The sequence below is a fragment of the Lissotriton helveticus genome, chromosome 3_1 (genome assembly GCF_964261635.1).
Source record: "Lissotriton helveticus chromosome 3_1, aLisHel1.1, whole genome shotgun sequence".
Lineage (NCBI taxonomy): Eukaryota > Metazoa > Chordata > Amphibia > Caudata > Salamandridae > Lissotriton > Lissotriton helveticus.
In genome coordinates, this window is record NC_136061.1 from 1,551,374,660 (window position 1) to 1,551,401,649 (window position 26,990).

The window sequence follows — 26,990 nt, forward strand, 5'->3', positions numbered from 1 at the left end:
TGAAAATCACTTTAAACCTGCTAATTTAAGCTCTAAAATGGATGATCCACCTACAAATGTGAACTGACGTTCAAAAATAAAACATTTGAAAACGGACAATTTTTCACCTTTCTTAAGCATGGCGTAATGGGGGGGTGTTATCTCTTTTGTCAAAAATCAGCCGTTTTTGCTTGAACATTAAATGCCTCCAAATGGTATTTAATTCACTTCCCGGGGTGAAGAAACACTTTTTGAGACCTCAGAGTGAGCAAATTGGCCATTTTCATGCGCTTTTGACCATTCCACAAATCTTGTGTTTAGAGCCCCTGGAAGCATGAAAATCACTTTAAACATGCTAATTTTAGCTCTAAAACTAATAATCCACCTACAAATGTGAACTGACGTTCAAAAATAAAACATTTGAAAACGGACCATTTTTCACCTTTCTAAAGAATGACGTAATGGGGGGTGTCATCTCTTTTGTCAAAAATCAGCTGTTTTTGCTTGAACATTAAATGCCTCCAAAAGGTATTTAAGTCACTTCCCGGGCCCCTGGAAGCATGAAAATCACTTTAAACATGCTAATTTTAGCTCTAAAACTAATAATCCACCTACAAATGTGAACTGACGTTCAAAAATAAAACATTTGAAAATGGACAATTTTTCACCTTTCTGATGCATGACGTTATGGGGGGGGTGTTATCTCTTTTGTCAAAAATCTGCCGTTTTTGCTTGAACATTAAATGCGTCCAAATGGTATTTAATTCACTTCCCGGGGTGAAGAAACACTTTTTGAGACCTCAGAGTGAGCAAATTTGCCATTTTCATGCACTTTTAACCATTCCACAAATCTTGTGTTTAGGGCCCCTGGTAGCATGAAAATAACTTTAAACATGCTAATTTTAGCTCTAAAACTGATGATCCACCTACAAATGTGAACTGACGTTCGAAAATACAACATTTGAAAACAGACCATTTTTCACCTTTCTGAAGCATGACGTATTGGGGGGGTATTATCTGTTTTGTCAAAACTCACCTTTTTTTGCTTCAACATTAAATGCCTCCAAATGGTATTTAATTCACTTCCCGGGCCCCTGGAAGCATGAAAATCACTTTAAACATGCTAATTTTAGCTCTAAAACTGATGATCTACCTACGAATGTGAACTGACGTTCAAAAATGAAACATTTGACAACGGACCATTTTTCACCTTTCTGAAGCATGACGTAATGGGGGGTGTTCTACACCTCCACCCACCAGCTACGGTCTACTAGCCTCGTGCTCGCCGCCGTACCACGCATCCGAAGAGCCACCACCGGAGGCAGTTCCTTCTGCTACCTGGTGGCCAAGACATGGAACTCCCTCCCCATCCACCTTCGGCTGACCCAGGACCATCCCGCCTTCAGGAGACAACTCATTTTTCACCTTTCTGAAGCATGACGTAATAGGGGGGTGTTATCTCTTTTGTCAAGAATCAGCTGTTTTTGCTTGAACATTAAATGCCTTCAAATGGTATTTAATTCACTTCCCGGGCTCCTGGAAGCATGAAAATCACTTTAAACATGCTACTAATGTTAGCTCTAAAACTGATGTTCTACCTTCAAATGTGAACTGACGTTCAAAAATAAAACATGTGAAAACGGACCATTTTTCACCTTTCTGAAGCATGACATAATGGGGGGTGTTATCTCTTTTGTCAAAAATCTGCAGTTTTTGCTTGAACATTAAATACCTCCAAATGGAATTTAATTCACTTCCCGGGGTGAAGAAACACTTTTTGAGAACTCAGAGTGAGTAAATTGGCCATTTTCATGCACTTTTAACCATTCCACAAATCTTGTGTTTAGGGACCCTGGAAGCATGAAAATCACTTTAAACATGCAAATTTTAGCTCTAAAACTGTTGATCCACCTACAAATGTGAACTGACGTTTAAAAATAAAACATTTGAAAACAGACAATTTTTCACCTTTCTGAAGCATGACGTAGTGGGGGGGTGTTATCTCTTTTGTCAAAAATCAGCTGTTTTTGCTTGAACATTAAATACCTCCAAATGTATTTAATTCACTTCCCGGGCCCCTGGAAGCATGAAAATGACTTTAAACATGCTAATTTTAGCTCTAAAACTGATGATCCACTTACAAATGTGAACTGACGTTCAAAAATAAAAATTTGAAAACAGACCATTTTTCACCTTTCTGAAGCATGTCATAGTGGGGGGTGTTATCTCTTTTGTCAAAAATCAGCTGTTTTTGCTTGAACATTAAATGCCTGCAAATGTATTTAATTCACTTCCCGGGCCCCTGGAAGCATGAAAATGACTTTAAACATGCTAATTTTAGGTCTAAAACTGATGTTCCACCTACAAATGTGAACTGACATTCAAAAATAAAACATTTGAAAACGGACCATTTTTCACCTTTCTGAACCATGACGTAATGGTTGGGTGTTATCTTTTTTGTCAAAAATCAGCTGTTTTTGCTTAAACATTAAATGCCTCCAAACGGTTTTTAATTCACTTCCCGGGGTGAAGCAACACTTTTTGAGACCTCAGAGTGAGCAAATTGACCATTTTCATGCACTTTTAACCATTCCACAAATCTTGTGTTTAGAGCCCCTGGAAGCATGAAAATCACTTTAAACATGCTAATTTTAGCTCTAAAACTAATAATCCACCTACAAATGTGAACTGACGTTCAAAAATAAAACATTTGAAAAAGGACCATTTTTCACCTTTCTGAAGCATGACGTAATGGGGGGGTGTTATCTCTTTTGTCAAAAAATCAGCCGTTTTTGCTTGAACATTAAATGCCTCCAAATGGTATTTAATTCACTTCCCGGGCCCCTGGAAGCATGAAAATCACTTTAAACATGCTAATTTTAGCTCTAAAACTAATAATCCACCTACAAATGTGAACTGACATTGAAAAATAAAACATTTGAAAACTGACAATTTTTCACCTTTCTGAAGCATGACGTAATGGGGGGGTGTTATCTCTTTTGTCAAAAATCAGCCGTTTTTGCTTGAACATTAAATGCCTCCAAATGGTATTTAATTCACTTCCCGGGGTGAAGAAACACTTTTTGAGACCTCAGAGTGAGCAAATTGGCCATTTTCATGCACTTTTAAGCATTCCACAAATCTTGTGTTTAGAGCCCCTGGAAGCATGAAAATCACTTTAAACATGCTAATTTTAGCTCTAAAACTAATAATCCACCTACAAATGTGAACTGACGTTCAAAAATAAAACATTTGAAAACGGACCATTTTTCACCTTTCTGAAGAATGACGTAATGGGGGGTGTTATCTCTTTTGTCAAAAATAAGCTGGTTTTGCTTGAATATTAAATGCCTCCAAATGGTATTTAATTCTCTTCCCTGGCCCCTGGAAGCATGAAAATCACTTTAAACATGCTAATTTTAGCTCTAAAACTAATAATCCACCTACAAATGTGAACTGACATTCAAAAATAAAACATTTGAAAACGGACCATTTTTCACCTTTCTGAAGCATGACGTAATGGGGGTGTGTTATCTCTTTTGTCAAAAATCAGTCGTTTTTGCTTGAACATTAAATGCCTCCAAATGGTATTTAATTCACTTCCCGGGGTGAAGAAACACTTTTTGAGACCTCAGAGTGAGCAAATTGGCCATTTTCATGCACTTTTAACCATTCCACAAATCTTGTGTTTAGGGCCCCTGGAAGCATGAAAATCACTTTAAACATGCTAATTTTAGCTCTAAAACTGATGATCCACCTACAAATGTGAACTGACATTAAAAAATAAAACATTTGAAAACGGACAATTTTTCACCTTTCTGAAGCATGACGTAATGGGGGGGTGTTATCTCTTTTGTTAAAATTCAGTCATTTTTGCTTGAACATTAAATGCCTCCAAATGGTATTTAATTCACTTCCCGGGGTGAAGAAACACTTTTTGAGACCTCAGAGCGAGCACATTTGCCATTTTCATGCACTTTTAACCATTCCACAAATCTTGTGTTTAGGGCCCCTGGAAGCATGAAAATGACTTTAAACATGCTAATTTTAGCTCTAAAACTGATGATCCACTTACAAATGTGAACTGACGTTCAAAAATAAAAATTTGAAAACAGACCATTTTTCACCTTTCTGAAGCATGACATAGTGGGGGGTGTTATCTCTTTTGTCAAAAATCAGCTGTTTTTGCTTGAACATTAAATGCCTGCAAATGTATTTAATTCACTTCCCGGGCCCCTGGAAGCATGAAAATGACTTTAAACATGCTAATTTTAGCTCTAAAACTGATGTTCCACCTACAAATGTGAACTGACATTCAAAAATAAAACATTTGAAAACGGACCATTTTTCACCTTTCTGAACCATGACGTAATGGTTGGGTGTTATCTTTTTTGTAAAAAATCAGCTGTTTTTGCTTAAACATTAAATGCCTCCAAATGGTTTTTAATTCACTTCCCGGGGTGAAGCAACACTTTTTGAGACCTCAGAGTGAGCAAATTGACCATTTTCATGCACTTTTAACCATTCCACAAATCTTGTGTTTAGAGCCCCTGGAAGCATGAAAATCACTTTAAACATGCTAATTTTAGCTCTAAAACTAATAATCCACCTACAAATGTGAACTGACATTCAAAAATAAAACATTTGAAAACGGACAATTTTTCACCTTTCTGAAGCATGACGTAATGGGGGGGTGTTATCTCTTTTGTCAAAAATCAGCCGTTTTTGCTTGAACATTAAATGCCTCCAAATGGTATTTAATTCACTTCCCGGGGTGAAGAAACACTTTTTGAGACCTCAGAGTGAGCAAATTGGCCATTTTCATGCACTTTTAAGCATTCCACAAATCTTGTGTTTAGAGCCCCTGGAAGCATGAAAATCACTTTAAACATGCTAATTTTAGCTCTAAAACTAATAATCCACCTACAAATGTGAACTGACGATCAAAAATAAAACATTTGAAAACGGACCATTTTTCACCTTTCTGAAGAATGACGTAATGGGGGGTGTTATCTCTTTTGTCAAAAATAAGCTGGTTTTGCTTGAATATTAAATGCCTCCAAATGGTATTTAATTCTCTTCCCTGGCCCCTGGAAGCATGAAAATCACTTTAAACATGCTAATTTTAGCTCTAAAACTAATAATCCACCTACAAATGTGAACTGACGTTCAAAAATAAAACATTTGAAAACGGACCATTTTTCACCTTTCTGAAGCATGACGTAATGGGGGGGTGTTATCTCTTTTGTCAAAAATCAGCCGTTTTTGCTTGAACATTAAATGCTTCCAAATAGTATTTAATTCACTTCCCGGGCCCCTGGAAGCATGAAAATCACTTTAAACATGATAATTTTAGCTCTAAAACTAATAATCCACCTACAAATGTGAACTGACATTCAAAAATAAAACATTTGAAAACGGACCATTTTTCACCTTTCTGAAGCATGACGTAATGGGGGGGTGTTATCTCTTTTGTCAAAAATCAGCCGTTTTTGCTTGAACATTAAATGCCTCCAAATGGTATTTAATTCACTTCCCGGGGTGAAGAAACACTTTTTGAGACCTCAGAGTGAGCAAATTGGCCATTTTCATGCACTTTTAACCATTCCACAAATCTTGTGTTTAGGGCCCCTGGAAGCATGAAAATCACTTTAAACATGCTAATTTTAGCTCTAAAACTGATGATCCACCTACAAATGTGAACTGACATTAAAAAATAAAACATTTGAAAACGGACAATTTTTCACCTTTCTGAAGCATGACGTAATGGGGGGGTGTTATCTCTTTTGTTAAAATTCAGTCATTTTTGCTTGAACATTAAATGCCTCCAAATGGTATTTAATTCACTTCCCGGGGTGAAGAAACACTTTTTGAGAACTCAGAGTGAGTAAATTGGCCATTTTCATGCACTTTTAACAATTCCACAAATCTTGTGTTTAGGGTCCCTGGAAGCATGAAAATCACTTTAAACCTGCTAATTTAAGCTCTAAAATGGATGATCCACCTACAAATGTGAACTGACGTTCAAAAATAAAACATTTGAAAACGGACAATTTTTCACCTTTCTTAAGCATGGCGTAATGGGGGGGTGTTATCTCTTTTGTCAAAAATCAGCCGTTTTTGCTTGAACATTAAATGCCTCCAAATGGTATTTAATTCACTTCCCGGGGTGAAGAAACACTTTTTGAGACCTCAGAGTGAGCAAATTGGCCATTTTCATGCGCTTTTGACCATTCCACAAATCTTGTGTTTAGAGCCCCTGGAAGCATGAAAATCACTTTAAACATGCTAATTTTAGCTCTAAAACTAATAATCCACCTACAAATGTGAACTGACGTTCAAAAATAAAACATTTGAAAACGGACCATTTTTCACCTTTCTAAAGAATGACGTAATGGGGGGTGTTATCTCTTTTGTCAAAAATCAGCTGTTTTTGCTTGAACATTAAATGCCTCCAAAAGGTATTTAAGTCACTTCCCGGGCCCCTGGAAGCATGAAAATCACTTTAAACATGCTAATTTTAGCTCTAAAACTAATAATCCACCTACAAATGTGAACTGACGTTCAAAAATAAAACATTTGAAAATGGACAATTTTTCACCTTTCTGATGCATGACGTTATGGGGGGTGTTATCTCTTTTGTCAAAAATCTGCCGTTTTTGCTTGAACATTAAATGCGTCCAAATGGTATTTAATTCACTTCCCGGGGTGAAGAAACACTTTTTGAGACCTCAGAGTGAGCAAATTTGCCATTTTCATGCACTTTTAACCATTCCACAAATCTTGTGTTTAGGGCCCCTGGTAGCATGAAAATAACTTTAAACATGCTAATTTTAGCTCTAAAACTGATGATCCACCTACAAATGTGAACTGACGTTCGAAAATACAACATTTGAAAACAGACCATTTTTCACCTTTCTGAAGCATGACGTATTGGGGGGGTATTATCTGTTTTGTCAAAACTCACCTTTTTTTGCTTCAACATTAAATGCCTCCAAATGGTATTTAATTCACTTCCCGGGCCCCTGGAAGCATGAAAATCACTTTAAACATGCTAATTTTAGCTCTAAAACTGATGATCTACCTACGAATGTGAACTGACGTTCAAAAATGAAACATTTGACAACGGACCATTTTTCACCTTTCTGAAGCATGACGTAATGGGGGGTGTTCTACACCTCCACCCACCAGCTACGGTCTACTAGCCTCGTGCTCGCCGCCGTACCACGCATCCGAAGAGCCACCACCGGAGGCAGTTCCTTCTCCTACCTGGTGGCCAAGACATGGAACTCCCTCCCCATCCACCTTCGGCTGACCCAGGACCATCCCGCCTTCAGGAGACAACTCATTTTTCACCTTTCTGAAGCATGACGTAATAGGGGGGTGTTATCTCTTTTGTCAAGAATCAGCTGTTTTTGCTTGAACATTAAATGCCTTCAAATGGTATTTAATTCACTTCCCGGGCTCCTGGAAGCATGAAAATCACTTTAAACATGCTACTAATGTTAGCTCTAAAACTGATGTTCTACCTTCAAATGTGAACTGACGTTCAAAAATAAAACATGTGAAAACGGACCATTTTTCACCTTTCTGAAGCATGACATAATGGGGGGTGTTATCTCTTTTGTCAAAAATCTGCCGTTTTTGCTTGAACATTAAATACCTCCAAATGGTATTTAATTCACTTCCCGGGGTGAAGAAACACTTTTTGAGAACTCAGAGTGAGCAAATTGGCCATTTTCATGCACTTTTAACCATTCCACAAATCTTGCGTTTAGAGCCCCTGGAAGCATGAAAATCACTTTAAACATGCTGGTTTTAGCTCTAAAACTAATAATCCACCTACAAATGTGAACTGACGTTCAAAAAGAAAACATTTGAAAACAGACAACTTTTCACATTTCTGAAGCATGACGTAATGGGGGGGTTATCCCTTTTGTCAAAAATCAGCCGTTTTTGCTTGAACATTAAATGCCTCCAAATGGTATTTAATTCACTTCCCGGGGTGAAGCAACACTTTTTGAGACCTCAGAGTGAGCAAATTGACCATTTTCATGCACTTTTAACCATTCCACAAATCTTGTGTTTAGAGCCCCTGGAAGCATGAAAATCACTTTAAACATGCTAATTTTAGCTCTAAAACTAATAATCCACCTACAAAATTGAACTGACGTTCAAAAATAAAACATTTGAAAACGGACCATTTTTCACCTTTCTGAAGCATAACGTAATGGGTGGGTGTTATCTCTTTTGTCAAAAAATCAGCCGTTTTTGCTTGAACATTAAATGCCTCCAAATGGTATTTAATTCACTTCCCGGTCCCCTGGAAGCATGAAAATCACTTTAAACATGCTAATTTTAGCTCTAAAACTAATAATCCACCTACAAATGTGAACTGACATTCAAAAATAAACCATTTGAAAACGGACAATTTTTCACCTTTCTGAAGCATGACGTAATGGGGGGGTGTTATCTCTTTTGTCAAAAATCTGCCGTTTTTGCTTGAACATTAAATGCCTCCAAATGGTATTTAATTTACTTCCCGGGGTGAAGAAACACTTTTTGAGACCTCAGAGTGAGCAAATTGGCCATTTTCATGCACTTTTAAGCATTCCACAAATCTTGTGTTTAGAGCCCCTGGAAGCATGAAAATCACTTTAAACATGCTAATTTTAGCTCTAAAACTAATAATCCACCTACAAATGTGAACTGACGTTCAAAAATAAAACATTTGAAAACGGACCATTTTTCACCTTTCTGAAGAATGACGTAATGGGGGGTGTTATCTCTTTTGTCAAAAATAAGCTGTTTTTGCTTGAATATTAAATGCCTCCAAATGGTATTTAATTCTCTTCCCTGGCCCCTGGAAGCATGAAAATCACTTTAAACATGCTAATTTTAGCTCTAAAACTAATAATCCACCTACAAATGTGAACTGACGTTCAAAAATAAAACATTTGAAAACGGACCATTTTTCACCTTTCTGAAGCATGACGTAATGAGGGGGTGTTATCTCTTTTGTCAAAAATCAGCCATTTTTGCTTGAACATTAAATGCCTCCAAATGGTATTTAATTCACTTCCAGGGCCCCTGGAAGCATGAAAATCACTTTAAACATGATAATTTTAGCTCTAAAACTAATAATCCACCTACAAATGTGAACTGACATTCAAAAATAAAACATTTGAAAACGGACCATTTTTCACCTTTCTGAAGCATGACGTAATGGGGGTGTGTTATCTCTTTTGTCAAAAATCTGCCGTTTTTGATTGAACATTAAATGCCTCCAAATGGTATTTAATTCACTTCCCGGGGTGAAGAAACACTTTTTGAGACCTCAGAGTGAGCAAATTGGCCATTTTCATGCACTTTTAACCATTCCACAAATCTTGTGTTTAGGGCCCCTGGAAGCATGAAAATCACTTTAAACATGCTAATTTTAGCTCTAAAACTGATGATCCACCTACAAATGTGAACTGACATTAAAAAATAAAACATTTGAAAACGGACAATTTTTCACCTTTCTGAAGCATGGCGTAATGGGGGGGTGTTATCTCTTTTGTCAAAAATCAGCCATTTTTGCTTGAACATTAAATGCCTCCAAATGGTATTTAATTAACTTCCCGGGCCCCTGGAAGCATGAAAATCACTTTAAACATGCTAATTTTAGCTCTAAAACTAATAATCCACCTACAAATGTGAACTGACATTCAAAAATAAAAAATTTGAAAACGGACAATTTTTCACCTTTCTGAAGCATGACATAATGGGGGGGGTTATCCCTTTTGTCAAAAATCAGCCGTTTTTGCTTGAACATTAAATGCCTCCAAATGGTATTTAATTCACTTCCCGGGGTGAAGAAACACTTTTTGAGACCTCAGAGCGAGCACATTTGCCATTTTCATGCACTTTTAACTATTCCACAAATCTTGTGTTTAGGGCCCCTGGAAGCATGAAAATCACTTTAAACATGCTAATTTTAGCTCTAAAACTAATAATCCACCTACAAATGTGAACTGACGTTCAAAAATAAAACATTTGAAAACGGACCATTTTTCACCTTTCTGAAGCATGACGTAATGGGGGGTGTTATCTCTTTTGTCAAAAATCAGCCGTTTTTGCTTGAACATTAAATGCCTCCAAATGGTATTTAATTCACTTCCTGGGCCCCTGGAAGCATGAAAATCACTTTAAACATGATAATTTTAGCTCTAAAACTAATAATCCACCTACAAATGTGAACTGACATTCAAAAATAAAACATTTGAAAACGGACCATTTTTCACCTTTCTGAAGCATGACGTAATGGGGGTGTGTTATCTCTTTTGTCAAAAATCAGCCGTTTTTGCTTGAACATTAAATGCCTCCAAATGGTATTTAATTCACTTCCCGGGGTGAAGAAACACTTTTTGAGACCTCAGAGTGAGCAAATTGGCCATTTTCATGCACTTTTAACCATTCCAAAAATCTTGTGTTTAGGGCCCCTGGAAGCATGAAAATCACTTTAAACATGCTAATTTTAGCTCTAAAACTAATAATCCACCTACAAATGTGAACTGACGTTCAAAAATAAAACATTTGAAAACGGACCATTTTTCACCTTTCTGAAGCATGACGTAATGGGGGGTGTTATCTCTTTGGCAAAAATCAGCCGTTTTTGCTTGAACATTAAATGCCTCCAAATGGTATTTAATTCACTTCCTGGGCCCCTGGAAGCATGAAAATCACTTTAAACATGCTAATTTTAGCTCTAAAACTAATAATCCACCTACAAATGTGAACTGACATTCAAAAATAAAACATTTGAAAATGGACCATTTTTTACCTTTTTGAAGCATGACGTAATGGGGGTGTGTTATCTCTTTTGTCAAAAATCAGCTGTTTTTGCTTGAACCTTAAATGACTCCAAATGGTATTTAATTCACTTCACGGGCCCCTGGAAGCATGAAAATCACTTTAAACATGCTAATTTTAGCTCTAAAACTGATGATCCACCTACAAATGTGAACTGACGTTCAAAAATAAAACATTTGAAAACTGACCATTTTTCACCTTTCTGAAGCATGACGTATTGGGGGGGGTTATATCTTTTGTCAAAAATCACCTGTTTTTGCTTGAACATTAAATACCTCCAAATGGCATTTAATTCACTTCCCGGGGTGAAGAAACACTTTTTGAGACCTCAGAGTGAGTAAATTGGCAATTTTGATGCACTTTTAACCATTCCACAAATCTTGTGTTTAGGGCCCCTGGAAGCATGAAAATCACTTTAAACATGCTAATTTTAGCTCTAAAACTGATGATCCACCTACAAATGTGAACTGACGTTCAAAAATAAAACATTTGAAAACGGACCATTTTTCACCTTTCTTAACCATGACGTAATGGGGGGGGTGTTATTTCTTTTGTCAAAAATCTGCTGTTTTTGCTTGAACATTAAATGCCTCCAAATGGTATTTAATTCACTTCCCGGGGTGAAGAAACACTTTTTGAGAACTCAGAGTGAGTAAATTGGCCATTTTCATGCACTTTTAACCCTTCCACAAATCTTGTGTTTAGGGCCCCTGGAAGCACGAAAATCACGTTAAACATGCTAATTTTAGCTCTAAAACTGATGATCCACCTACAAATGTGAACTGACGTTCAAAAAAAAACATTTGAAAACGGACCATTTTACACCTTTCTGAAGCATGACGTAATATGGGGGGGGTGTTATCTCTTTTGTCAAAAATCAGCCGTTTTTGCTTGAACACTAAATGCCTCCAAATGGTATTAAATAACTTCCCGGGGTGAAGAAACACTTTTTGAGACCTCATAGTGAGTAAATTGGCCATTTTCATGCACTTTTAACCATTTCACAACTCTTGTGTTTAGGGCCCCTGGAAGCATGAAAATCACTTTAAACATGCTAATTTTAGCTCTAAAACTAATAATCCACCTACAAATGTGAACTGACGTTCAAAAATAAAACATTTGAAAACGGACCATTTTTCACCTTTCTAAAGAGTGACGTAATGGGGGGTGTTATCTCTTTTGTCAAAAATCAGCTGTTTTTGCTTGAACATTAAATGCCTCCAAATGGTATTTAAGTCACTTCCCGGGCCCCTGGAAGCATGAAAATCACTTTAAACATGCTAATTTTAGCTCTAAAACTAATAATCCACCTACAAATGTGAACTGACGTTCAAAAATAAAACATTTGAAAATGGACAATTTTTCACCTTTCTGAAGCATGACGTTATGGGGGGGGGTGTTATCTCTTTTGTCAAAAATCTGCCGTTTTTGCTTGAACATTAAATGCGTCCAAATGGTATTTAATTCACTTCCCGGGGTGAAGAAACACTTTTTGAGACCTCAGAGTGAGCAAATTTGCCATTTTCATGCACTTTTAACCATTCCACAAATCTTGTGTTTAGGGCCCCTGGTAGCATGAAAATAACTTTAAACATGCTAATTTTAGCTCTAAAACTGATGATCCACCTACAAATGTGAACTGACGTTCGAAAATACAACATTTGAAAACAGACCATTTTTCACCTTTCTGAAGCATGACGTATTGGGGGGGTATTATCTGTTTTGTCAAAACTCACCTTTTTTTGCTTCAACATTAAATGCCTCCAAATGGTATTTAATTCACTTCCCGGGCCCCTGGAAGCATGAAAATCACTTTAAACATGCTAATTTTAGCTCTAAAACTGATGATCTACCTACGAATGTGAACTGACGTTCAAAAATGAAACATTTGACAACGGACCATTTTTCACCTTTCTGAAGCATGACATAATGGGGGGTGTTATCTCTTTTGTCAAACATCTGCCGTTTTTGCTTGAACATTAAATACCTCCAAATGGTATTTAATTCACTTCCCGGGGTGAAGAAACACTTTTTGAGAACTCAGAGTGAGCAAATTGGCCATTTTCATGCACTTTTAACCATTCCACAAACCTTGCGTTTAGAGCCCCTGGAAGCATGAAAATCACTTTAAACATGCTGGTTTTAGCTCTAAAACTAATAATCCACCTACAAATGTGAACTGACGTTCAAAAAGAAAACATTTGAAAACGGACCATTTTTCACCTTTCTGAAGCATAACGTAATGGGTGGGTGTTATCTCTTTTGTCAAAAAATCAGCCGTTTTTGCTTGAACATTAAATGCCTCCAAATGGTATTTAATTCACTTCCCGGGCCCCTGGAAGCATGAAAATCACTTTAAACATGCTAATTTTAGCTCTAAAACTAATAATCCACCTACAAATGTGAACTGACGTTCAAAAATAAAACATTTGAAAACGGACCATTTTTCACCTTTCTGAAGAATGACGTAATGGGGGGTGTTATCTCTTTTGTCAAAAATAAGCTGTTTTTGCTTGAATATTAAATGCCTCCAAATGGTATTTAATTCTCTTCCCTGGCCCCTGGAAGCATGAAAATCACTTTAAACATGCTAATTTTAGCTCTAAAACTAATAATCCACCTACAAATGTGAACTGACCTTCAAAAATAAAACATTTGAAAACGGACCATTTTTCACCTTTCTGAAGCATGACGTAATGGGGGGGTGTTATCTCTTTTGTCAAAAATCAGCCGTTTTTGCTTGAACATTAAATGCCTCCAAATGGTATTTAATTCACTTCCAGGGCCCCTGGAAGCATGAAAATCACTTTAAACATGATAATTTTAGCTCTAAAACTAATAATCCACCTACAAATGTGAACTGACATTCAAAAATAAAACATTTGAAAACGGACCATTTTTCACCTTTCTGAAGCATGACGTAATGGGGGTGTGTTATCTCTTTTGTCAAAAATCTGCCGTTTTTGATTGAACATTAAATGCCTCCAAATGGTATTTAATTCACTTCCCGGGGTGAAGAAACACTTTTTGAGACCTCAGAGTGAGCAAATTGGCCATTTTCATGCACTTTTAACCATTCCACAAATCTTGTGTTTAGGGCCCCTGGAAGCATGAAAATCACTTTAAACATGCTAATTTTAGCTCTAAAACTGATGATCCACCTACAAATGTGAACTGACATTAAAAAATAAAACATTTGAAAACGGACAATTTTTCACCTTTCTGAAGCATGGCGTAATGGGGGGGTGTTATCTCTTTTGTCAAAAATCAGCCGTTTTTGCTTGAACATTAAATGCCTCCAAATGGTATTTAATTAACTTCCCGGGCCCCTGGAAGCATGAAAATCACTTTAAACATGCTAATTTTAGCTCTAAAACTAATAATCCACCTACAAATGTGAACTGACATTCAAAAATAAAAAATTTGAAAACGGACAATTTTTCACCTTTCTGAAGCATGACATAATGGGGGGGGTTATCCCTTTTGTCAAAAATCTGCCGTTTTTGCTTGAACATTAAATGCCTCCAAATGGTATTTAATTCACTTCCCGGGGTGAAGAAACACTTTTTAGACCTCAGAGCGAGCACATTTGCCATTTTCATGCACTTTTAACCATTCCACAAATCTTGTGTTTAGGGCCCCTGGAAGCATGAAAATCACTTTAAACATGCTAATTTTAGCTCTAAAACTAATAATCCACCTACAAATGTGAACTGACGTTCAAAAATAAAACATTTGAAAACGGACCATTTTTCACCTTTCTGAAGCATGACGTAATGGGGGGTGTTATCTCTTTTGTCAAAAATCAGCCGTTTTTGCTTGAACATTAAATGCCTCCAAATGGTATTTAATTCACTTCCTGGGCCCCTGGAAGCATGAAAATCACTTTAAACATGATAATTTTAGCTCTAAAACTAATAATCCACCTACAAATGTGAACTGACATTCAAAAATAAAACATTTGAAAACGGACCATTTTTCACCTTTCTGAAGCATGACGTAATGGGGGTGTGTTATCTCTTTTGTCAAAAATCAGCCGTTTTTGCTTGAACATTAAATGCCTCCAAATGGTATTTAATTCACTTCCCGGGGTGAAGAAACACTTTTTGAGACCTCAGAGTGAGCAAATTGGCCATTTTCATGCACTTTTAACCATTCCACAAATCTTGTGTTTAGGGCCCCTGGAAGCATGAAAATCACTTTAAACATGCTAATTTTAGCTCTAAAACTAATAATCCACCTACAAATGTGAACTGACGTTCAAAAATAAAACATTTGAAAACGGACCATTTTTCACCTTTCTGAAGCATGACGTAATGGGGGTGTTATCTATTTTGTCAAAAATCAGCCGTTTTTGCTTGAACATTAAATGCGTCCAAATGGTATTTAATTCACTTCCCGGGGTGAAGAAACACTTTTTGAGACCTCAGAGTGAGCAAATTGGCCATTTTCATGCACTTTTAACCATTCCAAAAATCTTGTGTTTAGGGCCCCTGGAAGCATGAAAATCACTTTAAACATGCTAATTTTAGCTCTAAAACTAATAATCCACCTACAAATGTGAACTGACGTTCAAAAATAAAACATTTGAAAACGGACCATTTTTCACCTTTCTGAAGCATGACGTAATGGGGGGGGTGTTATCTCTTTTGTCAAAAATCAGCCGTTTTTGCTTGAACATTAAATGCCTCCAAATGGTATTTAATTCACTTCCTGGGCCCCTGGAAGCATGAAAATCACTTTAAACATGATAATTTTAGCTCTAAAACTAATAATCCACCTACAAATGTGAACTGACATTCAAAAATAAAACATTTGAAAACGGACCATTTTTCACCTTTCTGAAGCATGACGTAATGGGGGTGTGTTATCTCTTTTGTCAAAAATCAGCCGTTTTTGCTTGAACATTAAATGCGTCCAAATGGTATTTAATTCACTTCCCGGGGTGAAGAAACACTTTTTGAGACCTCAGAGTGAGCAAATTTGCCATTTTCATGCACTTTTAACCATTCCACAAATCTTGTGTTTAGGGCCCCTGGAAGCATTAAAATCACGTTAAACATGCTAATTTTAGCTCTAAAACTAATAATCCACCTACAAATGTGAACTGACGTTCAAAAATAAAACATTTGAAAACGGACCATTTTTCACCTTTCTGAAGCATGACGTAATGGGGGGTGTTATCTCTTTTGTCAAAAATCAGCCGTTTTTGCTTGAACATTAAATGCCTCCAAATGGTATTTAATTCACTTCCTGGGCCCCTGGAAGCATGAAAATCACTTTAAACATGCTAATTTTAGCTCTAAAACTAATAATCCACCTACAAATGTGAACTGACGTTCAAAAATAAAACATTTGAAAACGGACCATTTTTCACCTTTCTGAAGCATGACGTAATGGGGGGTGTTATCTCTTTTGTCAAAAATCAGCCGTTTTTGCTTGAACATTAAATGCCTCCAAATGGTATTTAATTCACTTCCTGGGCCCCTGGAAGCATGAAAATCACTTTAAACATGATAATTTTAGCTCTAAAACTAATAATCCACCTACAAATGTGAACTGACATTCAAAAATAAAACATTTGAAAACGGACCATTTTTCACCTTTCTGAAGCATGACGTAATGGGGGTGTGTTATCTCTTTTGTCAAAAATCAGCCGTTTTTGCTTGAACATTAAATGCCTCCAAATGGTATTTAATTCACTTCCCGGGGTGAAGAAACACTTTTTGAGACCTCAGAGTGAGCAAATTGGCCATTTTCATGCACTTTTAACCATTCCACAAATCTTGTGTTTAGGGCCCCTGGAAGCATGAAAATCACTTTAAACATGCTAATTTTAGCTCTAAAACTAATAATCCACCTACAAATGTGAACTGACGTTCAAAAATAAAACATTTGAAAACGGACCATTTTTCACCTTTCTGAAGCATGACGTAATGGGGGTGTTATCTCTTTTGTCAAAAATCAGCCGTTTTTGCTTGAACATTAAATGCGTCCAAATGGTATTTAATTCACTTCCCGGGGTGAAGAAACACTTTTTGAGACCTCAGAGTGAGCAAATTGGCCATTTTCATGCACTTTTAACCATTCCAAAAATCTTGTGTTTAGGGCCCCTGGAAGCATGAAAATCACTTTAAACATGCTAATTTTAGCTCTAAAACTAATAATCCACCTACAAATGTGAACTGACGTTCAAAAATAAAACATTTGAAAACGGACCATTTTTCACCTTTCTGAAGCATGACGTAATGGGGGGGGTGTTATCTCTTTTGTCAAAAATCAGCCGTTTTTGCTTGAACATTAAATGCCTCCAAATGGTATTTAATTCACTTCCTGGGCCCCTGGAAGCATGAAAATCACTTTAAACATGATAATTTTAGCTCTAAAACTAATAATCCACCTACAAATGTGAACTGACATTCAAAAATAAAACATTTGAAAACGGACCATTTTTCACCTTTCTGAAGCATGACGTAATGGGGGTGTGTTATCTCTTTTGTCAAAAATCAGCCGTTTTTGCTTGAACATTAAATGCGTCCAAATGGTATTTAATTCACTTCCCGGGGTGAAGAAACACTTTTTGAGACCTCAGAGTGAGCAAATTTGCCATTTTCATGCACTTTTAACCATTCCACAAATCTTGTGTTTAGGGCCCCTGGAAGCATTAAAATCACTTTAAACATGCTAATTTTAGCTCTAAAACTAATAATCCACCTACAAATGTGAACTGACGTTCAAAAATAAAACATTTGAAAACGGACCATTTTTCACCTTTCTGAAGCATGACGTAATGGGGGGTGTTATCTCTTTTGTCAAAAATCAGCCGTTTTTGCTTGAACATTAAATGCCTCCAAATGGTATTTAATTCACTTCCTGGGCCCCTGGAAGCATGAAAATCACTTTAAACATGCTAATTTTAGCTCTAAAACTAATAATCCACCTACAAATGTGAACTGACATTCAAAAATAAAACATTTGAAAACTGACAATTTTTAAGCTTTCTGAAGCATGACGTAATGGGGGGTGTTATCTCTTTTGTCAAAAATCACCTGATTTTGCTTGAACATTAAATACCTCCAAATGGCATTTAATTCACTTCCCGGGGTGAAGAAACACTTTTTGAGACCTCAGAGTGAGTAAATTGGCCATTTTGATGCACTTTTAACCATTCCACAAATCTTGTGTGTAGGGCCCCTGGAAGCATGAAAATCACTTTAAACATGCTAATTTTAGCTCTAAAACTGATGATCCACCTACAAATGTGAACTGACGTACAAAAATAAAACATTTGAAAACAGACAATTTTTCACCTTTCTGAAGCATGACGTAGTGGGGGGGTGTTATCTCTTTTGTCAAAAATCAGCTGTTTTTGCTTGAACATTAAATGCCTCCAAATGGTATTTAATTCACTTCCCATGCCCCTGGAAGCATGAAAATGACTTTAAACATGCTAATTTTAGCTCTAAAACTGATGATCCACCTACAAATGTGAACTGACGTTCAAAAATAAAACATTTGAAAACGGACCATTTTTCACCTTTCTGAAGCATGACGTAATGGGGGGGGTTATTTCTTTTGTCAAAAATCACCTGTTTTTGCTTGAACATTAAATACCTCCAAATGGCATTTAATTCACTTCCCGGGGTGAAGAAACACTTTTTGAGACCTCACAGTGAGTAAATTGGCCATGTTCATGCACGTTTAACCATTCCACAAATCTTCTGTTTAGGGCCCCTGAAAGCATGAAAATCACATTAAACATGCTAATTTTAGCTCTAAAACTGATGATACACCGACAAATGTGAAATGACGTTCAAAAATAAAACATTTGAAAACTGACCATTTTTCACCTTTCTGAAGCATGACGTATTGGGGGGGGGGGGGTTATCTCTTTTGTCAAAACTCACCTTTTTTTGCTTGAACATTAAATACCTCCAAATGGCATTTAATTCACTTCCCGGGGTGAAGAAACACTTTTTGAGACCTCACAGTGAGTAAATTGGCCATGTTCATGCACGATTAACCATTCCACAAATCTTCTGTTTAGGGCCCCTGGAAGCATGAAAATCACAATAAACATGCTAATTTTAGCTCTAAAACTGATGATACACCGACAAATGTGAACGGACGTTCTAAAATAAAACATTTGAAAATGGACCATTTTTTACCTTTTTGAAGCATGACGTAATGGGGGTGTGTTATCTCTTTTGTCAAAAATCAGCTGTTTTTGCTTGAACCTTAAATGACTCCAAATGGTATTTAATTCACTTCACGGGCCCCTGGAAGCATGAAAATCACTTTAAACATGCTAATTTTAGCTCTAAAACTGATGATCCACCTACAAATGTGAACTGACGTTCAAAAATAAAACATTTGAAAACTGACCATTTTTCACCTTTCTGAAGCATGACGTATTGGGGGGGTTATATCTTTTGTCAAAAATCACCTGTTTTTGCTTGAACATTAAATACCTCCAAATGGCATTTAATTCACTTCCCGGGGTGAAGAAACACTTTTTGAGACCTCAGAGTGAGTAAATTGGCAATTTTGATGCACTTTTAACCATTCCACAAATCTTGTGTTTAGGGCCCCTGGAAGCATGAAAATCACTTTAAACATGCTAATTTTAGCTCTAAAACTGATGATCCACCTACAAATGTGAACTGACGTTCAAAAATAAAACATTTGAAAACGGACCATTTTTCACCTTTCTGAACCATGACGTAATGGGGGGGGTGTTATTTCTTTTGTCAAAAATCTGCTGTTTTTGCTTGAACATTAAATGCCTCCAAATGGTATTTAATTCACTTCCCGGGGTGAAGAAACACTTTTTGAGAACTCAGAGTGAGTAAATTGGCCATTTTCATGCACTTTTAACCCTTCCACAAATCTTGTGTTTAGGGCCCCTGGAAGCACGAAAATCACGTTAAACATGCTAATTTTAGCTCTAAAACTGATGATCCACCTACAAATGTGAACTGACGTTCTAAAAAAAAACATTTGAAAACGGACCATTTTACACCTTTCTGAAGCATGACGTAATATGGGGGGGTGTTATCTCTTTTGTCAAAAATCAGCCGTTTTTGCTTGAACACTAAATGCCTCCAAATGGTATTAAATAACTTCCCGGGGTGAAGAAACACTTTTTGAGACCTCATAGTGAGTAAATTGGCCATTTTCATGCACTTTTAACCATTTCACAACTCTTGTGTTTAGGGCCCCTGGAAGCATGCAAATCACTTTAAACATGCTAATTTTAGCTCTAAAACTGATGATCCACCTACAAATGTGAACTGACGTTCGAAAATACAACATTTGAAAACAGACCATTTTTCACCTTTCTGAAGCATGACGTATTGGGTGGGTATTATCTGTTTTGTCAAAACTCACCTTTTTTTGCTTCAACATTAAATGCCTCCAAATGGTATTTAATTCACTTCTCGGGCCCCTGGAAGCATGAAAATCACTTTAAACATGCTAATTTTAGCTCTAAAACTGATGATCTACCTACGAATGTGAACTGACGTTCAAAAATGAAACATTTGACAACGGACCATTTTTCACCTATCTGAAGCATGACATAATGGGGGGTGTTCTACACCTCCACCCACCAGCTACGGTCTACTAGCCTCGTGCTCGCCGCCGTACCACGCATCCGAAGAGCCACCACCGGAGGCAGTTCCTTCTCCTACCTGGTGGCCAAGACATGGAACTCCCTCCCCATCCACCTTCGGCTGACCCAGGACCATCCCGCCTTCAGGAGACAACTCATTTTTCACCTTTCTGAAGCATGACGTAATAGGGGGGTGTTATCTCTTTTGTCAAGAATCAGCTGTTTTTGCTTGAACATTAAATGCCTTCAAATGGTATTTAATTCACTTCCCGGGCTCCTGGAAGCATGAAAATCACTTTAAACATGCTACTAATGTTAGCTCTAAAACTGATGTTCTACCTTCAAATGTGAACTGACGTTCAAAAATAAAACATGTGAAAACAGACCATTTTTCACCTTTCTGAAGCATGACATAATGGGGGTGTTATCTCTTTTGTCAAAAATCTGCCGTTTTTGCTTGAACATTAAATACCTCCAAATGGTATTTAATTCACTTCCCGGGGTGAAGAAACACTTTTTGAGAACTCAGAGTGAGTAAATTGGCCATTTTCATGCACTTTTAACCATTCCACAAATCTTGTGTTTAGGGACCCTGGAAGCATGAAAATCACTTTAAACATGCTAATTTTAGCTCTAAAACTGTTGATCCACCTACAAATGTGAACTGACGTTTAAAAATAAAACATTTGAAAACGGACCATTTTTCACCTTTCTGAAGCATGACGTAATGGGGGGTGTTATCTCTTTTGTAAAAAATCAGCCATTTTTGCTTGAACATTAAATACCTCCAAATGGTATTTAATTCACTTCCCGGGGTGAAGAAACACTTTTTGAGAACTCAGAGTGAGTAAATTGGCCATTTTCATGCACTTTTAACCATTCCACAAATCTTGTGTTTAGGGACCCTGGAAGCATGAAAATCACTTTAAACATGCTAATTTTAGCTCTAAAGCTGATGATCCACCTACAAATGTGACCTGACGTTCAAAAATAAAACATTTGAAAACAGACAATTTTTCACCTTTCTGAAGCATGACGTAATGGGGGGGTGTTATCTCTTTTGTCAAAAATCTGCTGTTTTTGCTTGAACATTAAATGCCTCCAAATTGTATTTAATTCACTTCCCAGGCCCCAGGAAGCATGAAAATCACTTTAAACATCCTAATTTTAGCTCTAAAACTGATGATCCATCTACAAATGTGAACTGACGTTCAAAAATAAAACATTTGAAAACGGACCATTTTTTACTTTCTGAAGCATGACGTAATGGGGGGGGGGTTATCTCTTTTGTAAAAAATCACCTGTTTTTGCTTGAACATTAAATACCTCCAAATGGTATTTAATTCACTTCCCGGGCCCCTGGAAGCATGAAAATCACTTTAAACATGCTAATTTTAGCTCTAAATCTGATGATCCACCGACAAATGTGAACTGACGTTCTAAAATAAAACATTTGAAAATGGACCATTTTTTACCTTTTTGAAGCATGACGTAATGGGGGGGGTGTTATCTCTTTTGTCAAAAATCAGCTGTTTTTGCTTGAACCTTAAATGACTCCAAATGGTATTTAATTCACTTCACGGGCCCCTGGAAGCATGAAAATCACTTTAAACATGCTAATTTTAGCTCTAAAACTGATGATCCACCTACAAATGTGAACTGACGTTCAAAAATAAAACATTTGAAAACTGACCATTTTTCACCTTTCTGAAGCATGACGTATTGGGGGGGGTTATATCTTTTGTCAAAAATCACCTGTTTTTGCTTGAACATTAAATACCTCCAAATGGCATTTAATTCACTTCCCGGGGTGAAGAAACACTTTTTGAGACCTCAGAGTGAGTAAATTGGCCATTTTGATGCACTTTTAACCATTCCACAAATCTTGTGTGTAGGGCCCCTGGAAGCATGAAAATCACTTTAAACATGCTAATTTTAGCTCTAAAACTGATGATCCACCTACAAATGTGAACTGACGTACAAAAATAAAACATTTGAAAACAGACAATTTTTCACCTTTCTGAAGCATGACGTAGTGGGGGGGTGTTATCTCTTTTGTCAAAAATCAGCTGTTTTTGCTTGAACATTAAATGCCTCCAAATGGTATTTAATTCACTTCCCATGCCCCTGGAAGCATGAAAATGACTTTAAACATGCTAATTTTAGCTCTAAAACTGATGATCCACCTACAAATGTGAACTGACGTTCAAAAATAAAACATTTGAAAACGGACCATTTTTCACCTTTCTGAAGCATGACGTAATGGGGGGGGTTATTTCTTTTGTCAAAAATCACCTGTTTTTGCTTGAACATTAAATACCTCCAAATGGCATTTAATTCACTTCCCGGGGTGAAGAAACACTTTTTGAGACCTCACAGTGAGTAAATTGGCCATGTTCATGCACGTTTAACCATTCCACAAATCTTCTGTTTAGGGCCCCTGAAAGCATGAAAATCACATTAAACATGCTAATTTTAGCTCTAAAACTGATGATACACCGACAAATGTGAAATGACGTTCAAAAATAAAACATTTGAAAACTGACCATTTTTCACCTTTCTGAAGCATGACGTATTGGGGGGGGGGGGTTATCTCTTTTGTCAAAACTCACCTTTTTTTGCTTGAACATTAAATACCTCCAAATGGCATTTAATTCACTTCCCGGGGTGAAGAAACACTTTTTGAGACCTCACAGTGAGTAAATTGGCCATGTTCATGCACGATTAACCATTCCACAAATCTTCTGTTTAGGGCCCCTGGAAGCATGAAAATCACAATAAACATGCTAATTTTAGCTCTAAAACTGATGATACACCGACAAATGTGAACGGACGTTCTAAAATAAAACATTTGAAAATGGACCATTTTTTACCTTTTTGAAGCATGACGTAATGGGGGTGTGTTATCTCTTTTGTCAAAAATCAGCTGTTTTTGCTTGAACCTTAAATGACTCCAAATGGTATTTAATTCACTTCACGGGCCCCTGGAAGCATGAAAATCACTTTAAACATGCTAATTTTAGCTCTAAAACTGATGATCCACCTACAAATGTGAACTGACGTTCAAAAATAAAACATTTGAAAACTGACCATTTTTCACCTTTCTGAAGCATGACGTATTGGGGGGGTTATATCTTTTGTCAAAAATCACCTGTTTTTGCTTGAACATTAAATACCTCCAAATGGCATTTAATTCACTTCCCGGGGTGAAGAAACACTTTTTGAGACCTCAGAGTGAGTAAATTGGCAATTTTGATGCACTTTTAACCATTCCACAAATCTTGTGTTTAGGGCCCCTGGAAGCATGAAAATCACTTTAAACATGCTAATTTTAGCTCTAAAACTGATGATCCACCTACAAATGTGAACTGACGTTCAAAAATAAAACATTTGAAAACGGACCATTTTTCACCTTTCTGAACCATGACGTAATGGGGGGGGTGTTATTTCTTTTGTCAAAAATCTGCTGTTTTTGCTTGAACATTAAATGCCTCCAAATGGTATTTAATTCACTTCCCGGGGTGAAGAAACACTTTTTGAGAACTCAGAGTGAGTAAATTGGCCATTTTCATGCACTTTTAACCCTTCCACAAATCTTGTGTTTAGGGCCCCTGGAAGCACGAAAATCACGTTAAACATGCTAATTTTAGCTCTAAAACTGATGATCCACCTACAAATGTGAACTGACGTTCTAAAAAAAAACATTTGAAAACGGACCATTTTACACCTTTCTGAAGCATGACGTAATATGGGGGGGTGTTATCTCTTTTGTCAAAAATCAGCCGTTTTTGCTTGAACACTAAATGCCTCCAAATGGTATTAAATAACTTCCCGGGGTGAAGAAACACTTTTTGAGACCTCATAGTGAGTAAATTGGCCATTTTCATGCACTTTTAACCATTTCACAACTCTTGTGTTTAGGGCCCCTGGAAGCATGCAAATCACTTTAAACATGCTAATTTTAGCTCTAAAACTGATGATCCACCTACAAATGTGAACTGACGTTCGAAAATACAACATTTGAAAACAGACCATTTTTCACCTTTCTGAAGCATGACGTATTGGGTGGGTATTATCTGTTTTGTCAAAACTCACCTTTTTTTGCTTCAACATTAAATGCCTCCAAATGGTATTTAATTCACTTCTCGGGCCCCTGGAAGCATGAAAATCACTTTAAACATGCTAATTTTAGCTCTAAAACTGATGATCTACCTACGAATGTGAACTGACGTTCAAAAATGAAACATTTGACAACGGACCATTTTTCACCTATCTGAAGCATGACATAATGGGGGGTGTTCTACACCTCCACCCACCAGCTACGGTCTACTAGCCTCGTGCTCGCCGCCGTACCACGCATCCGAAGAGCCACCACCGGAGGCAGTTCCTTCTCCTACCTGGTGGCCAAGACATGGAACTCCCTCCCCATCCACCTTCGGCTGACCCAGGACCATCCCGCCTTCAGGAGACAACTCATTTTTCACCTTTCTGAAGCATGACGTAATAGGGGGGTGTTATCTCTTTTGTCAAGAATCAGCTGTTTTTGCTTGAACATTAAATGCCTTCAAATGGTATTTAATTCACTTCCCGGGCTCCTGGAAGCATGAAAATCACTTTAAACATGCTACTAATGTTAGCTCTAAAACTGATGTTCTACCTTCAAATGTGAACTGACGTTCAAAAATAAAACATGTGAAAACAGACCATTTTTCACCTTTCTGAAGCATGACATAATGGGGGTGTTATCTCTTTTGTCAAAAATCTGCCGTTTTTGCTTGAACATTAAATACCTCCAAATGGTATTTAATTCACTTCCCGGGGTGAAGAAACACTTTTTGAGAACTCAGAGTGAGTAAATTGGCCATTTTCATGCACTTTTAACCATTCCACAAATCTTGTGTTTAGGGACCCTGGAAGCATGAAAATCACTTTAAACATGCTAATTTTAGCTCTAAAACTGTTGATCCACCTACAAATGTGAACTGACGTTTAAAAATAAAACATTTGAAAACGGACCATTTTTCACCTTTCTGAAGCATGACGTAATGGGGGGTGTTATCTCTTTTGTAAAAAATCAGCCATTTTTGCTTGAACATTAAATACCTCCAAATGGTATTTAATTCACTTCCCGGGGTGAAGAAACACTTTTTGAGAACTCAGAGTGAGTAAATTGGCCATTTTCATGCACTTTTAACCATTCCACAAATCTTGTGTTTAGGGACCCTGGAAGCATGAAAATCACTTTAAACATGCTAATTTTAGCTCTAAAGCTGATGATCCACCTACAAATGTGACCTGACGTTCAAAAATAAAACATTTGAAAACAGACAATTTTTCACCTTTCTGAAGCATGACGTAATGGGGGGGTGTTATCTCTTTTGTCAAAAATCTGCTGTTTTTGCTTGAACATTAAATGCCTCCAAATTGTATTTAATTCACTTCCCAGGCCCCAGGAAGCATGAAAATCACTTTAAACATCCTAATTTTAGCTCTAAAACTGATGATCCATCTACAAATGTGAACTGACGTTCAAAAATAAAACATTTGAAAACGGACCATTTTTTACTTTCTGAAGCATGACGTAATGGGGGGGGGGTTATCTCTTTTGTAAAAAATCACCTGTTTTTGCTTGAACATTAAATACCTCCAAATGGTATTTAATTCACTTCCCGGGCCCCTGGAAGCATGAAAATCACTTTAAACATGCTAATTTTAGCTCTAAATCTGATGATCCACCGACAAATGTGAACTGACGTTCTAAAATAAAACATTTGAAAATGGACCATTTTTTACCTTTTTGAAGCATGACGTAATGGGGGGGGTGTTATCTCTTTTGTCAAAAATCAGCTGTTTTTGCTTGAACCTTAAATGACTCCAAATGGTATTTAATTCACTTCACGGGCCCCTGGAAGCATGAAAATCACTTTAAACATGCTAATTTTAGCTCTAAAACTGATGATCCACCTACAAATGTGAACTGACGTTCAAAAATAAAACATTTGAAAACTGACCATTTTTCACCTTTCTGAAGCATGACGTATTGGGGGGGGTTATATCTTTTGTCAAAAATCACCTGTTTTTGCTTGAACATTAAATACCTCCAAATGGCATTTAATTCACTTCCCGGGGTGAAGAAATACTTTTTGAGAACTCAGAGTGAGTAAATTGGCCATTTTCATGCACTTTTAACCATTCCACAAATCTTGTGTTTAGGGACCCTGGAAGCATGAAAATCACTTTAAACATGCTAATTTTAGCTCTAAAACTGTTGATCCACCTACAAATGTGAACTGACGTTTAAAAAAAAAACATTTGAAAACGGACCATTTTTCACCTTTCTGAAGCATGACGTAATGGGGGGTGTTATCTCTTTTGTAAAAAATCAGCCAGTTTTTGCTTGAACATTAAATACCTCCAAATGGTATTTAATTCACTTCCCGGGGTGAAGAAACACTTGTTGAGATCTCAGAGTGAGTAAATTGGCCATTTTCATGCACTTTTAACCATTCCACAAATCTTGTGTTTAGGGACCCTGGAAGCATGA